The sequence below is a fragment of the Halyomorpha halys genome, unplaced genomic scaffold (genome assembly GCF_000696795.3).
Source record: "Halyomorpha halys isolate HHAL.00 unplaced genomic scaffold, Hhal_1.1 Scaffold104.1, whole genome shotgun sequence".
Taxonomy (NCBI): domain Eukaryota; kingdom Metazoa; phylum Arthropoda; class Insecta; order Hemiptera; family Pentatomidae; genus Halyomorpha; species Halyomorpha halys.
This window is the reverse complement of record NW_027107578.1, coordinates 905,583-920,005: the sequence shown is the minus strand read 5'-3', so window position 1 is coordinate 920,005 and position 14,423 is coordinate 905,583. Positions and strand designations below refer to the sequence as shown.

The following is a 14,423-nucleotide window of genomic DNA, read 5'->3' as shown; positions in this document are numbered from 1 at the left end:
TTTTTCTATGACATTAAAATTAAATCTGTACTACTACAATGAAGGGTTGAGAGTGCATTAATTTGTAAATATGTAATGTTACTAGGCCAACGGTTGTGCAAGGAGGTGATTTGGGCAGAATCACGCTCGACCACCAGGTTTTTCCCAAATAAGAATACCCACTTTATGAGGCTGAGTGGACCTCAGGAGGGCTCCATAAACCACATGGTTGACTCACGGTACCAGTGTAACAGAAAATAATTATCTAGCACTACCTGATTTGAACCCGGGTCGTTGGAATTACGTTACATTGCGTTACCAATGAGGTACTTCCACTTCCACTTTTCTATGTCATATATGTCTTTTAAAGATAATTGAAAGTAAAAAAAACAATAACTATTATGATATTTTTTTCATACCCTTCATTAAAATAAATTAGTACACCATTTATTTATGATACATGAAATGTATCATATATGGTTTTACTGAGTCTTCTCCCTTTGATTGCCTTGAGGCATTATAAGGTGTTGATATGTGTCCAGGTGATATAGTCAAGCTATAGCCAAAGGCTACGCTATGGAATTAATGGAACGTGAAGTAACCGTTCCGCTAGTTATTATGACAGTAATTACAGAGCATAATTATGGCCTCTGATTTGAGGACAATTGACCTGAGAAATAATATTATAATAGTATTAAAATAATAATTGTCGATTTATCACGTGTTCGTTGTTTCATGTGATCGATTGATAGTATAAATTTCCACTCATTATGATTTAACAACGTCTACATGTTATGAACTCCGTGACTTTCTGTATTGTGTTCTTAATTTGTGTCTTCTTTTCTTCTGCAATGGAGTTTCAGGATTCTCAGTTCAAGTGAGTTGTATTTATCACCTAAAATTAATATAGCTATTTAAATGTATAGAACAAAGCTATCTGAACGTATAGAAAAATATTCAAATGCAGCAAGCATATACGTCGTGTACTTTAGGTTATGAGTTCAAAACAAGGGCGTGGCAACTGTGACTTGAATTTGACCGTAATTTTGAAATCACTTCTATAAGTTTAAGGACAATCGTATACATATGATGTATTTTTAGATCGAAATGTTGAGACAGATGGATTATGGAGAAAATTCTGAAATTCGATCAGATTGTTCGAGTGGATAGGATATTGAGAAAGTGGAAGGTAGGAATGTCACTCCGATAGGCGGTGTATGAGTCCCGTTATAATAGTTGAAATCGACGGGCGATTTCCTGCCTTTTCATTCTTTATGAGAATTCCTAGCCCTCAGTTCACATTTCCTTGACAGCGGATCTGTTCTACAGAGATAAATGTGTGGTTACGGATATATGTATAAATATAAATACTGACCATATTACCTCATGTTTTGACCCTTTTATTTATCAATATATTTAATTATATTATAAAATACAGGAGGATGCTCCGGGTGGTGGTTAAGAAAGGTATACAGTAAACTATTTATTAGTAACCAGCGTATTGCCCCCACTATGGAGGAGTTCATCAGGGCAAAGTCCTGCACATTTTGAAGTGGACGTTGTTATTAGTGAACTTTGGATACCAATAAATATTTATTTACTATTTTATTCCTTTCCTGATCATCTAACTACAATTTATTTATTACATGGAGTAATCTAATGCATTTTATTACATTTATACTAGCCTCATTTATTCCGTGTATTTTAAACGAAATTTGTGAAATTTCAGTGAGGACAGGTTCAACTTGGGAAAAGAGAATGAAGAGTTGAAGAGAAAAATAAAATCGAACTATATGAAAACTATTGAAATACAAAGAGAATTCAAGGCAAGAGGGAGGCAAGTGAGGGAGAACATTCATTCTGAACTACGATGAATATGCAATTAAAATAAATATTGAGAGGAATTTTTTATTTCGATTGCTTTGCTATCAATATTTTGCAAGAACAATTGGCTTGGTCCCTGAATCATAAATTACTGTGCTATTTGAGGTTACATTCGATTCAGTAAACATTCATTAAGTTACAGCGTAATGATAGATTTACACTGTGCATGGTAGAACTTGATTTTATCCAATCATTTTTTATATTATTTATGGGGAAAGTTCGATGATTAGTTTCGAAGAATGGCCAACCGTTGAAAGCTTTCAGATGAGCGTGAGCCATTGGCTGGTAGTCATGTTCAAATTATTTATCGTGTCCCAATTATTTTTCTCCATTTTTTAACTTTCACTTACGTATATAAGGAATATAAAGAAAGGGGTGAGGTCCACCCAGCCTCTTAAATTGGGTGAAAATCTGGAAGTCGAGAGTGATTCTTACCAAATCACCTCCTTGCACAACCTATTGTCTAGTAACAGTACTTGCTTACAAAGTACTGAACCCCTGACCCTTCATAGTTTGTAGCAGTACAGATTTTAATTTCAATTTTTTTTAATAGAAAGGAGTAGTAATGCGGTCATTCAAAATTAATTAAGGAAACAAACATTCAAGGTGCAAATAAACAAGTCTAAAAGAAAAAAAAGTCGAAGTTTTGGCCAATTCGGCCATCCTTAAGAACAATCTTAAATACAATTTTAAAAAACATTAAGCTGGATATTCAGCCTAGTTCATTAATTTCTGTCCACAATTATCTTATTTTGTCAATTCTTCATATTAAATTAAAAATTAAAACTTTTAATCACAATAATTTTAAGTATTATAATTTTTCACAATAATTTTCGGATTCAAAACGCCGGACTTATAAAGAAATATAAATTGTTTCGAGACTAAAATCAGATAAAGTTTATTTTTTTATTGAAACTGAAATTAAGTGTCTGTAAATAATATTTACTGCCAGATATGCAATACTGTTGTGAGAAAGAGGGAGGTAGGTAAGGATATCAAGCTCCATATCTTTAGAGCAATATATCTTCCAACACTATTATACGGCAGTGAAAGTTGGCCTAGACAAGCACATGAGCTGGATTACGGCTGCTGAAATGAGATTTTTGCGATGAATATTGGGCAAAACTAGGAGAGATAGGATAAGGAATGAAAGAATAAGAGAACTTCAGATACCCTCAGTAAGATCGGTGATTGAACACCGACAGCTCCGATTGTATAGACACGTTTGTAGAATGGGGAAGATAGACTGCCAAGAAAATGTATCGAGGTGAGGCAGACCTAGAAGGGAGCTTATATGGAGCTTATCCAATGACTAGGTCTGGAAAGAGGAAAAACGCTGGCTCAGAAGAAGATGCTTGCCAAGGACCGAGATGTGAGGACCAAATGGTTAGAGGCTCCTCCGCGCTGAAAGGCACTTAAGGAGGATGAGAAAGAAGAGAAAAAACTGAAATTAGTTAGTTAAGGCAGGTGCATATGCTTAAAATATTACAAATTTTTTGTTAAATTTGAACGGTGTCACCTTATATAATTGATTTTTCTACGATTATCGCGAAAACACCTCTAAAAATTTTGACTAAACCTGGCATATCTGCTATTGAAAGTTCATAAGTGTCTACTCGCTCATAACCTCATTGAAACAGTCTTGTAGAACTTCAATGCCCTATTCTAGCAAAATCTTAGGCTAAGGTAGCTTTATTTTTGTTTATACATAAGTTTAAAAAATTTCTTTCATAGTTAATAAATCTGAACTATGAAAGAATTTGATAATTAATAGAAACAGAAAACAAGAAAAACGGTTTTTCAAGTTGAAAATAAACTTTCGGAAATAAGAGTTGTGATAGAGACGTATAATATACCGTAGGATAGCTAAAGATTTTTAAAAATATTTATGTCTAACATATGAAGGCGAAGATGACGGAGACTGAAAAAAAATAAATAAAACCTTTCTTTGACTTTGGTCCATCACCCTGTAGTGGTGGAATGTGCTGAACGACTTATACCTTCTTCCTTTCTCTTGAATATTTTAGTGTCTCCATTGTTATGACAATAGATTTTTACTTTTATTTAACCATTATGAGGAAATATATTGATGGAAATTATTGCCTTATTAGCCATGATTAAAAGAAAAAATAACGGTTTTAAAACGAGCTACGATTGATTTTAACTCCAAGTTGGGTGATAAGTGAATGATGTGGGATGTGCACACCGCACGAGAGTTTTCCACTTGTTGGTCCCCCACCCCCGACTATCCTCTCGATTTAATCAAGTCGGAGGTATAAGCGGGTGTAAACGTCGGTCGTGACGTGAGTGCCCTTGCATCGAGCTCCGCCTTTATCGCTGAACTCAATATTCCAACCAATATTTCCTTATCTCTATATACTTGTTCAATGCGCTGAGCAGTTTTCATTTCAATATAAACTTTTAAGGAAGTGCAAAAAAAAAAAAAAAAGATATTTTTGAAAATTCCATGTTTCATCAAGATCGTGTCCATAATGAGCCTGTTCTTTCCTATTAATCCGAAGGGCATGAAGGGCATGATGGTATGATGGTATGATGACAAATCTTGATTTGTTGATTCAACTATTGAACTTAGTTGAATTAATAAAATAATAAATTTTATTTTTAGTTTTTGTTTTGTTTTCAATTAATTTTTTTTTTAGTGACTAACCGTAAGTGTTCCATTTTTAGTACATTAAAATATTATAAAACGTGGAAACATGAAGCCTACTAGATTTGGTGAGTTTTACCGGCCGCTGTCTCCCCACACACTATTGGTACTAATACGCACTAAGTTTTTAATCCTTTCGATCAATGGCCAGCTTTAAGTATATTTCATTCTGTTCGCTTATGGCCCTTCATGAATCAACTTCACTCATCACAGCACACGTTTTTATTAACCCGCCTCTCACTGGTTCCTCGCTTTTCACACTCATTCCTCAACTCGCTATTCATATCTGAATACGGAGGAACGTCGATTTAATGATCAATATTGTAGTTTTTCTCGTCACCCTACGATGCAAACTAAATTCTCTTCCAGCTGCATTGATTCTTTGAGAAACTTCCTCATCAATGTAGCCGCTTTCGTTGAGATGAGCACCCAGATATTTGACATTCTGGACCTGCTCTAGTCTTTATCCGCTCGCTCTGATCACCCTCATTATTCTCCGGGGTTTCTTTCCTATCCTCATACAATTGGTCTTTTCCAGGTTAATTTTCATGTTTATCGTAGTCATTTCCTCCTGAAGAACATTTATATTGTACTGGAAGTCTCGGTCATTGGAAGCCAGCAAGACCAGGCCATCCACAAAAGCTAACACAAAAAAATTTATAAGTTGAAAGTTCCTGTGTCCTAACTGAAACTGTCTCATTCTAAGTTTAGCTTTCTTTATCGCTTTATCGAGGACTACCATGAAGAGCAGCGGGCTCAACAACCTTGACAAATAACTCAAGGATAAGACGAGATAGAGTATAGAACAGTACCATATGGACTAACCTCAGAGTCAAATCGGCTGAGAGCATTCTAGAGTGGCACAAGCGAAGGACACCTCCTTCAGATGAACCAGGAAAGAACTGCTAGCGCAGGACTTATGAGACACCTGTGGATGGAAGAAGACTAAGAGGAAGACCGCGCATTTCCTGGGAGGAGAGTGTTAAGGAGGCGTTCAGGAGGGGGATATGGACTGGAGTAGAAGAAGGGAGATCTAAGAACTACACATCCAGACTGCAAATTGTAACCCCACTTTGCGCAAGCGGTAAAGGGGATAAAATGATTATGATGATGATACATCTCTGAAGATTTATAACCTTCACGATTTTTATTTGTGTCTACATCAGGTTCAATTATTCTTTCTCTACCTAATTATTCAATACACTTCTAAATTATCTACACGTTTGTCTTCCATTCAACTCTTACTACAAAAATCACCTCAAATATTACAAAATTAATTTGTGGTCTTCCGTGTTTAATTGAAGGTCTTGTTTTCTTTTTCCTGAAATCTCCATAGACGTTACGCAGATGTATGTTTCTGTCATGATTTCGTTTTAGTTTTAGAAAAGTCTCGTCGATAACGTATGATTGTTGTTCATTAACATATGTACATATTTTTAGCATATTTACGCACTTACTGTTTCTTGTTTTTAAACATGTGTTTATTTGTTTCATATGCTTAATTTTTAATACCTCCTACAATTTATTTCTTTATTCAGAACTCATAGTAGATACGTTGATGGCATATTTTTTTTATTTCTGCTTTATAATGCTGAGTTTTATTACATATTATTTGGCATATTCTGCAAGTTTTTACAGTATACTAATCCGAGCCGTTGTTTTGTAGTATATGTTTCAGCATGACTAATATGTAAGTACCATTTCTTACTAATTTATTCTATTAAAATTCAATAAATTATTTTTTTGGAAAATTTTTATTAAAACATTTAAAACAGGAACCTAGTGAGTCATATACATAATTTAATTAGTTAATTTTTTATTGAAAATTTTGATTTATAAAACATATTTAACAAGGAAAAATCCAAATTTTGTAATAAATTATTTATAATAAATAGATTTCAGGTCTAGAATTTTTATTTATTGGGAAAATAGTTACTTTTGATCAGTATGTTATTCTGATTAACTTTCTTTTTTTTTCTCTCTCTCTCTTCTTAAAAATAATTATTTTTGCTTATTTATTAATTTTTTTTTCTTATAACATTGTAAATAGTTGAAGGTGTCTTTTGCACGAGACTATACTCCCCCCCCCCCATAATCAATTGTTAAAAAAAAAGAAATGTAACAGTTATATTAACCATGTAAGGCCTCCAGGCAGATCTGGTGTTAAATAAAAATATATGAATGAATGAGCAGTAGGTTCATTAACTTTTAATAGAAATCTACTCTTTTATTGTTAGAAAGCTTATTGAATTTCAATGAAAGTGTTCAATATAATTACTTAATTTTTTTTCAGTTTAATTAGAGTACTTTTACATTTCTGAAAACTTGAAATTATGATTTTCTCGAATATTTTGTGTGAGAATGGTCAATATATTTTGGCGAAGAGAACTTTAATTTAACTAAGGCAATGTCACTTTAATATAAGGATACAGGATTTTGGGACAGATAGAAGCACAAATAGGACAGAGAAAGGTAGACAATTAGGTGGAGCACGTATTAACTCGAAAGAGGAAGCTAACAAATAAATTAAAATATGTATGTATTGGAAGGAGGAGAGGAGATTGCCTAAAGATGAGGTTGGGAATGGATTTGATGTCTAAATAATTCATGTCGCGGTGGATAAACAAGGCTCATCTCCATCTCATAGGAGAGTCCTTATTTGGTCTCTCTACTCTCTCTCGCTCCGAACCATTTCCTAGCCCAACCCTTTCTCTATATAACCTCGACATTATACCATACTATTGTACTCTGGTTAACGACAGTAGTAAAGTCAGGGAAAATGTCCTATTATGGGGATATGTGGTTTCTAGACAAAAGTTGTTACTAAAACCTAGCAGTTATTACATGATTCAGAAGATTAAGGTAGTATTGGTACATGAACTTCTGGTATTCTTTTATATGCCAAACAGTTACTGTTCATTTCAGTAAATCGTTGTTTTTAATTTCAAAAAATATTTTTAGTATTATTTATGCTGACAACATATTTGAATTCCTGTTATAAATTGTTATGTTGAATTCTTCATGGTTGTATTCGCCAACTAATTTCCTTTTTAAATCATATTTTTAAGTACACTCATCCCTAAAAAATAAGGTCAAATGTTTGAAGGAAGGAGTAAGCTGCCAGGAAATGTGAAGTTAAAAGTTCGACCTATTGAGGCACCAAACCTAAAATTTCCCAACTATTCTCACTATATTTTCGAACTTTCAGACATGGAATATTTTTCCAGATATTTGCTCTTTTCTTAAACATTTTTAGAGAACTGACTTGTCTCAATAGCGTTTATAATTTTATTTTTATTATTTAAAATTTTAAGTGTAAATAACCTCCTTGCATAATTATTTGTATTATGAATAGACATTAGTGTGTTGGTGGGCTCTAAAATGAATTGACCGACATTTGAAAATCTAAAAGATGTTTGTAAAGTTGCATCATTCAACTTCCTTACCATCAATGTGTTGTATGTTTTAATTTATTTGTTAGTTTATTGTTTATTAACATAAAATGAACAACATAAATTTGTTTAATGTTAACTGCACCGCCTGTGGTATACAATTCTTGGAAATATCATATCGGACTTCCCTATTTTTTTTTCAATTGAATCTAGATATTTCATTTATCTTATTATATTTTATGCTTCATTTTTCTCTCTTAGACTATTAATTATTATAAATTCATTCTAGCACTACGCTGTTACCTAACTTCATTAACTATCGGATAAATTAGCTCTAAAGGCTGTCTATCTATCTATCTGATCTTGAAAATGACAATATCACAATTGTACGACTCCTGCCTACTATTCCGCTTAAAATCATCCGTTCCTTAGCTGTGTGTTTGGAATGTTTCTACAATCTGAAAATTGCCAAATTGAGATTGGAGATGTGAAAAAGGGGCGGTATGATACGCGATAGGCGGCATGAGTCGAGATAGGCGGCATTAAGAAGAGAGGATAAAGTGCGCCCTGGCTAATGGGCGTGTAGGGCACTGAAGGGCCTCTGTAATTAGGACCAGGATCGATCAATGTCCTTGCCCTTTGTCGTCTCCGTGTCGTCACTCTTTTATTTTATCTTTCGCTCCACTCCATTTTGGCCACCATTTTCTCGTTTTTATCAGATCGTCACTATGGGTACCTACACAGCCAAACTTGTTTTTGTTTCTCGCTTAGTCGCCGTAACGGTTCTTAGATATTCGAAGAAGTAGAGGAGCGAAAGAGGAAGAGACTCTATTATGTATCATATCTTGTACGATCTAAAGATAATTACCTCTTTTTTTTGTTATATCTTCAAATTTACAACTTTAATCAATAAATATGCAAGTAAATTTGATGTGATTATATTGTTAGAAACAATTGCGTTAGGGAGTTTAACATTGAAAGATTGATATCTGGTTCTGGCTAAATCGGCAATATATATGAATGATTTTATTTGTGACGAAGTAAGGATGATTAAGTACTCTACAAATGATTTTGAATTTTAATGATTGGACACCAGAGGAATTAGATTTAGTGGAACCAAAGCTCAACTCCATAAGTCCGAATACGCCTTATTGTATTCATGTAGATCAGTCTTTTTAATTTTGCTCATCTATATATAGAATATATAGTAAAGGAAAGATCTCGATAAATTTTGAATTCGAGATTCCAACGTAAATACATGTTTTGAGGCCCCTAGAGTCCAAAAAACACAGTCTTGCAACATGGACGTGACAACAACTTAGTCGCTAAAATCGACCGACCGACGGCACATCTTTAATTGTCTTTAATATCAGCTAAGTCTTATTCTCTTTGGAAACAGCCTGGTTTAAATAAGGAATTTTCAACAAATCTCCCCTTAAAGTCCCTTTCTGCCGTGCGAAAAAAACAAAAAACAAATACACAATAAATTATTTATTCGTGCTGACGTTTCTACTTGAGTTTCAGGTCTTTATCAGGAAGCTTGCAGAGATTCTGGCTAAACTCAATTAATTATATTTGAAAAAGAAATAAACATTTCTCATTGTTAGCTACAATAAACAATACATAAATAAAAAATATTAAAGAATTATATGAATAAATAAAGGAGAAAAAAGAAAAACAGAAATATCCTATTTTAAAAAGAAAAGCCGAAACAGCACGAACATTCCCGATTGCATTACGGCTTTGTTACCTTCGTTAAACTGTCGTATTCTTTTCTGGTACAAAATTTATATTCGTTACTCCCACCTCAAGAAACTTTTAAACAGGTATTTTATAGCAATTATTTCTTCATAATTTTCGCCTGCTCTGGTCTTTAGATATATTTATTTGTTGTTGAGAAATCAAAAAAGTGGCCAGAGAAATAATAGCAAAAGGTTGCTAAGTGAAAGTTGTGTGATGCGCCTATCACATCAGATTTTTTGTGCTTTAAGTGTATAACAGTCGGAATAGGCATGTAGTTTTATCTCCTCAGTCTTGTCCTAGCTGGTAGTTTGTTCATATTTAGTTCTGCATCTGTTCGACATGGATAAGTGGGACAAAGAGGATACTTTAGGGCAGGACAAAAGAAAATAATCGTCATTATGCGATTTTTGGTTGCAAAAGAGAGAGCTCTCGGGCTTGTAGATTCAAACGATGAAGAAAACTACTCCACCTCATAGCTCGCAAATTTAGTTCTATTATTGATTTCTTACTGGTAAATAAATAAACAAAATAAGTAAATGAAAAATGGGGGTATTTCTGATCATATGAAAAAATAAATTAGGCTAAGATATAGGGATAATGGTTTTTATCTGAATATCTTTATTCACACAGGTCATTGGATATGACAACCAGTGAATGAGGTTTTTAACTTTTGAAAATGACGTGGTGAGAGCAGTACCCGGCGGTACCTCTTCGAGGCGTGATATAAAATTAAATTTTAGAGCAGAAGATCTTTCATACAGCTTCTCTTGAATCCTCTGCGTACTTTATCGTGAATGATTGTTGTGGCCATAGTATTGATAAAAGTGTCAATGGAACTGTATGTAGTTGGTCCGTATGTGTTCATTAGCAGCTGGCTTTTGAAAGTTAGTATGCAAAGAGTAACAATTTTTTTTTAAAAACATGGGTGTGATTTAGTATTTTTTTAAATAATAATATCAAAAAAGACAACACAAAATCATACTCATTCTTATGTATGCTTACTTAAGGATCCCCAAACACCTACCTCCCTTTCCCTTAGAGATTCCAGCCCATCATTTTTGCCGTCTTACTGGTTTAGAAGAGTGATGAGATTGAGTGAGCACTATGGACATAATTAACTAGTTTTAGTTTTTAAAAAACTAATTCAAATTGTTCTTGAGTCCCATCACATGGTGAGAAGTTTGTCCTCTTATATATTCAAAATTAAAGATTTTTTTAAGCCTTAAGTTACAATAAAGCTTGATAGTATCAGTTAATATCAAAACTATTTAATAATAAATGAGGTTTTTATGCGTGGTCTCATTTATTCAAAAATATGTAAATCATATTTTTCAATATCATTTTACAGCTTCTATTACCAGAGCTTCGTTGACATCCAGAGCATGGCATAATAAACGATCTTTTTATGGTTATGGAAGGTTTTTTAAAGTGGAAAAAAGAGATAACGAAGGAAATTGGAAAATAGAGAATAAAGTGAGGAAAAATAATGAAGACAAATAACGGAGTGAGGGGCATCAGTCAACTGCCTCCGCCAACCAACGAAGCGTTCTAATCTCAACACCCTCCCCACCCCTCACAAACATTTATAAACAATATTTTACAACACAATCCAATTAAGTACAACACTTATGACTATTACAATGGTTGTCGGAACAACATACATCGTTTGTTATATATGTATATAGTTAGGTAGTCAATCCCTTATCAAAGGTCTCTTAACCCATTGCTACTAACTACACCAGGATTGTGCTATATATTTTTGAGGGTTTACGTATCAAATAACTCGGAATTTAAAAATCGGATAAACAACAGTCCGTCCACCAATTGTCCGCGGCACCTCCAGGACAATCCGGATATTATTAGAATTTGGACCTGAGTCACATGTCATCCTACGATGATCGTTAATCAATAATAATTGTATTAAGTTAAATCTACAAGGCTAAGAGTATTAGTTTGTACTTTATTATTAAACAGGGCCAAGAGGGGATATTTACACGTAGAAACAAAAAAAAAAATCTTTTTCATTTTGTATTAATCATAGGACTATTATTGTATAGTAAATAGTAAAGATAATAGGAATTAATCAACAAAATGAAAAAAAAATTGCTGTAAAATAATGGTTTACTGAACTAAAAGAAAAGGTTAATTAATATTTTTTAATTATTTATAATAAATATTTTTAACTAAAACAAAAAAAATATATAGAGCTGGATTTTTTTAATTAACAAACTAAAACGCTTTCATAAATACTATTGTAACTCAAAAAAATAATATATTGTCTCTACTAAGATATAAATGGTTTAAATTTTACTTGCTCCTTTGATGACCACACTTTAGCTATGAAGGTTCGCTTGTCTTCCAGTCCTCCTGTTCCATCTGATCTCCTTTTCAGAATACCGTATTCAATTTCGCGAAAAGACTAATATTGGGATTTATAGAGTACTAAAATGAAATTCAAACCCAAGCAATAGGCCTTAGTCGAGTGAGCCAAGGCATGACTCGTTCTTCACTGGTTATTGCTCAACAGGCTAAAGTCCTCTTACGCATTACTCATATTTCTTCTATTATTTAATTCTAATTTACATTGGTCTGTTAATTTGCCTCGCTGATAATATATTTTACGTATTTTTATTAATTAATTATACTTTACGTAATTTTCAAAGTAACACTTTTTTCCCTTTTACATTTATAATATTTAAATATGTCAGTATTAACAATTTTCAGTGACAGGCTGAGAGTTTCGTAGAAATAAGAGAATCTATCTTAACCAATGTTGTTGGCTCCTGGATAGAGTAATAAAAATTATAGACAATAATAGAAAGTTAATCTTCCCCCAAGATTTTGCGGTTCAAATACGTAGATAAAAAACAATCCGTCTACCTGCCGTCTGCGAATTACATAACATAAAAAATCAGTGAAGACTAAAATGACTTTATTCTAACATATTTACAAGAACTACATGTTACTGTTACTCCGTCTCTATATTCTAACTTCTCTTACTTAGCTATCTAGTCTAGGAAATATATATGAACACTTGAGAAGAGGGGGTAGGAGAAATAGTGAAATAGGAGAAGGGGTTTGGACCAATCAGATAATTTAGGAAATATCTGGAAGGGGAAAAAAGGCGTGGTGAGACGTTGGGTAGCCGGAATTCTAAGAAAAAGACCATGACCTAAGACTTGTTTGTACTGACTTACATATGTTAACCATAAAATAGTTTCACTGATGCAAGTCCATTGTGAGATGACAGCACGTACCTGCCGATGTGTCAGCCCTTGCTATTGATATAGGATACTTGATACTACTTGAAAGGGCTGTTAGAAGGGTTTCTGAGCCTTCTTTGAACCTAGTTGTTTTTATTGAGTTTCTTTTGTAATGAAATGTGAATACATGGAACCATATGTCTAAAGTGACTGAACCTACAGTTGGGCAAGGGGCAATTGTTTAAATTTATAATACTGGTTCCTTAACTTGCGGATTCTCAAGGACTACCTGGCTGATTTTTTATAACAGAAGTCCCCTTGAATTGTCTTCTGGGGAGGAGATAATATTCCGTACATCTGAGGAGAATAAACTCCAGATATAATAATGATAATAAAAGAAAAATAACATTAAAACAAGGTAAAGAAACCAGTACCATTTTAACACCTAACTCTAAACCAAGATTTGAAAGCCAGTGAAGACAGTGATAGCGCGAAAGACCATTCAATGAAATTATACCATTTATAAATAAAATTTGAGGTAAATAATAAGACACGATCACTACGTAATGATATATCGTCCTTCGGCACTTTTCACAAAAACGTCTGACAACGATATATCGTCGTTCGGCCCTGAAAGGGTTAAATACACTTGAGTGTATACGAGCTCAACAAAAAGTGACCTTTTCCTATCCCAAGCCATTTTGGTGATTTTAAATAAAATAAGTGAGCTTGGACCTATTAATTGTAAACTATTTATACTAGCAATTTTCTTTAAACCATTATGATTAAAACTAATAATCAAGTGTCAATTTGTCATTCATTCGTGTAATACAAGTCATATTTAATTATAGAAATTATTTTATATTTTTTTGTGCATTCATACAAATATAGTTACCAAAAAAACGGTAATCCAAATGAAAAGATGAATTGGATAAGGAGTGGAAGCTTGAAAAAAAAACTATTCCCAAGGTTTTAATGTCATTCATCTGGCGTCCCATGATTTCTCCTGAAGTTACTTCACTAAGAGGGGTAAGGTATTTCCCGATGCAAGAATTGGAATCACTGGGGCTTCTATATTCATATCAAAAGCTCATTTTCTCTTCAGTATTAGTTCACAAGTGTACAGAAAAGGTTAAATGCAGGAAAGCCCGTATGTGTTTTGATGGAATATCATTATTTCGAGCTACACAATCAGAACATATTTAATTTTTTATTAATTTTGTGCAGGTTCTCGTCTAGTTGTCAGAATATTCTTTGTTTTGTTAAAAAAAAAAAAAAAAATTTATCCTCATACCCACAAGCGCAAATTTAGTATCAAATGTCATCCATCTGAATATTCAAAATATTTTTAAATCATAGCTCCAAATAAGCATATAGAAATGTTACGGTAGATTTTGAGTTATTCGAAGAATTAAATAAAAAAAAATTAACCAGTTTTCTTGAAAACATGCTCAAATATATTTGTAAAAATATCTATTAAGTCAAATGCTTCGTATTATCAACCAGTATTACTGGGTATTACCAATCTTGGTTTGATTGAGATGACTTTTTTGT

General features: G+C 33.2%; 1 protein-coding gene and 1 long non-coding RNA gene across 3 annotated transcripts in view; both read left to right on the top strand.

Moving 5' to 3' along the window:
• The first annotated feature begins 691 nt into the window (after positions 1 to 691).
• Positions 692 to 1,890, top strand: LOC106677597 (uncharacterized). The gene is made up of 2 exons (XR_001342627.3): positions 692 to 856; positions 1,709 to 1,890. It is a non-coding gene; the product is annotated as an uncharacterized lncRNA (long non-coding RNA).
• Positions 1,891 to 6,033: 4,143 nt separating this feature from the next.
• LOC106677591 (TOG array regulator of axonemal microtubules protein 1) overlaps positions 6,034 to 14,423 on the top strand; it is a 124,746-nt gene continuing 116,356 nt past the window's right edge. For both annotated transcript variants that reach the window (XM_014415616.2, XM_067045965.1), the window contains exon 1: positions 6,034 to 6,221. The gene's annotated coding sequence lies outside the window, so the exon portion shown is untranslated. The remainder of the gene's footprint in view (positions 6,222 to 14,423) is intronic.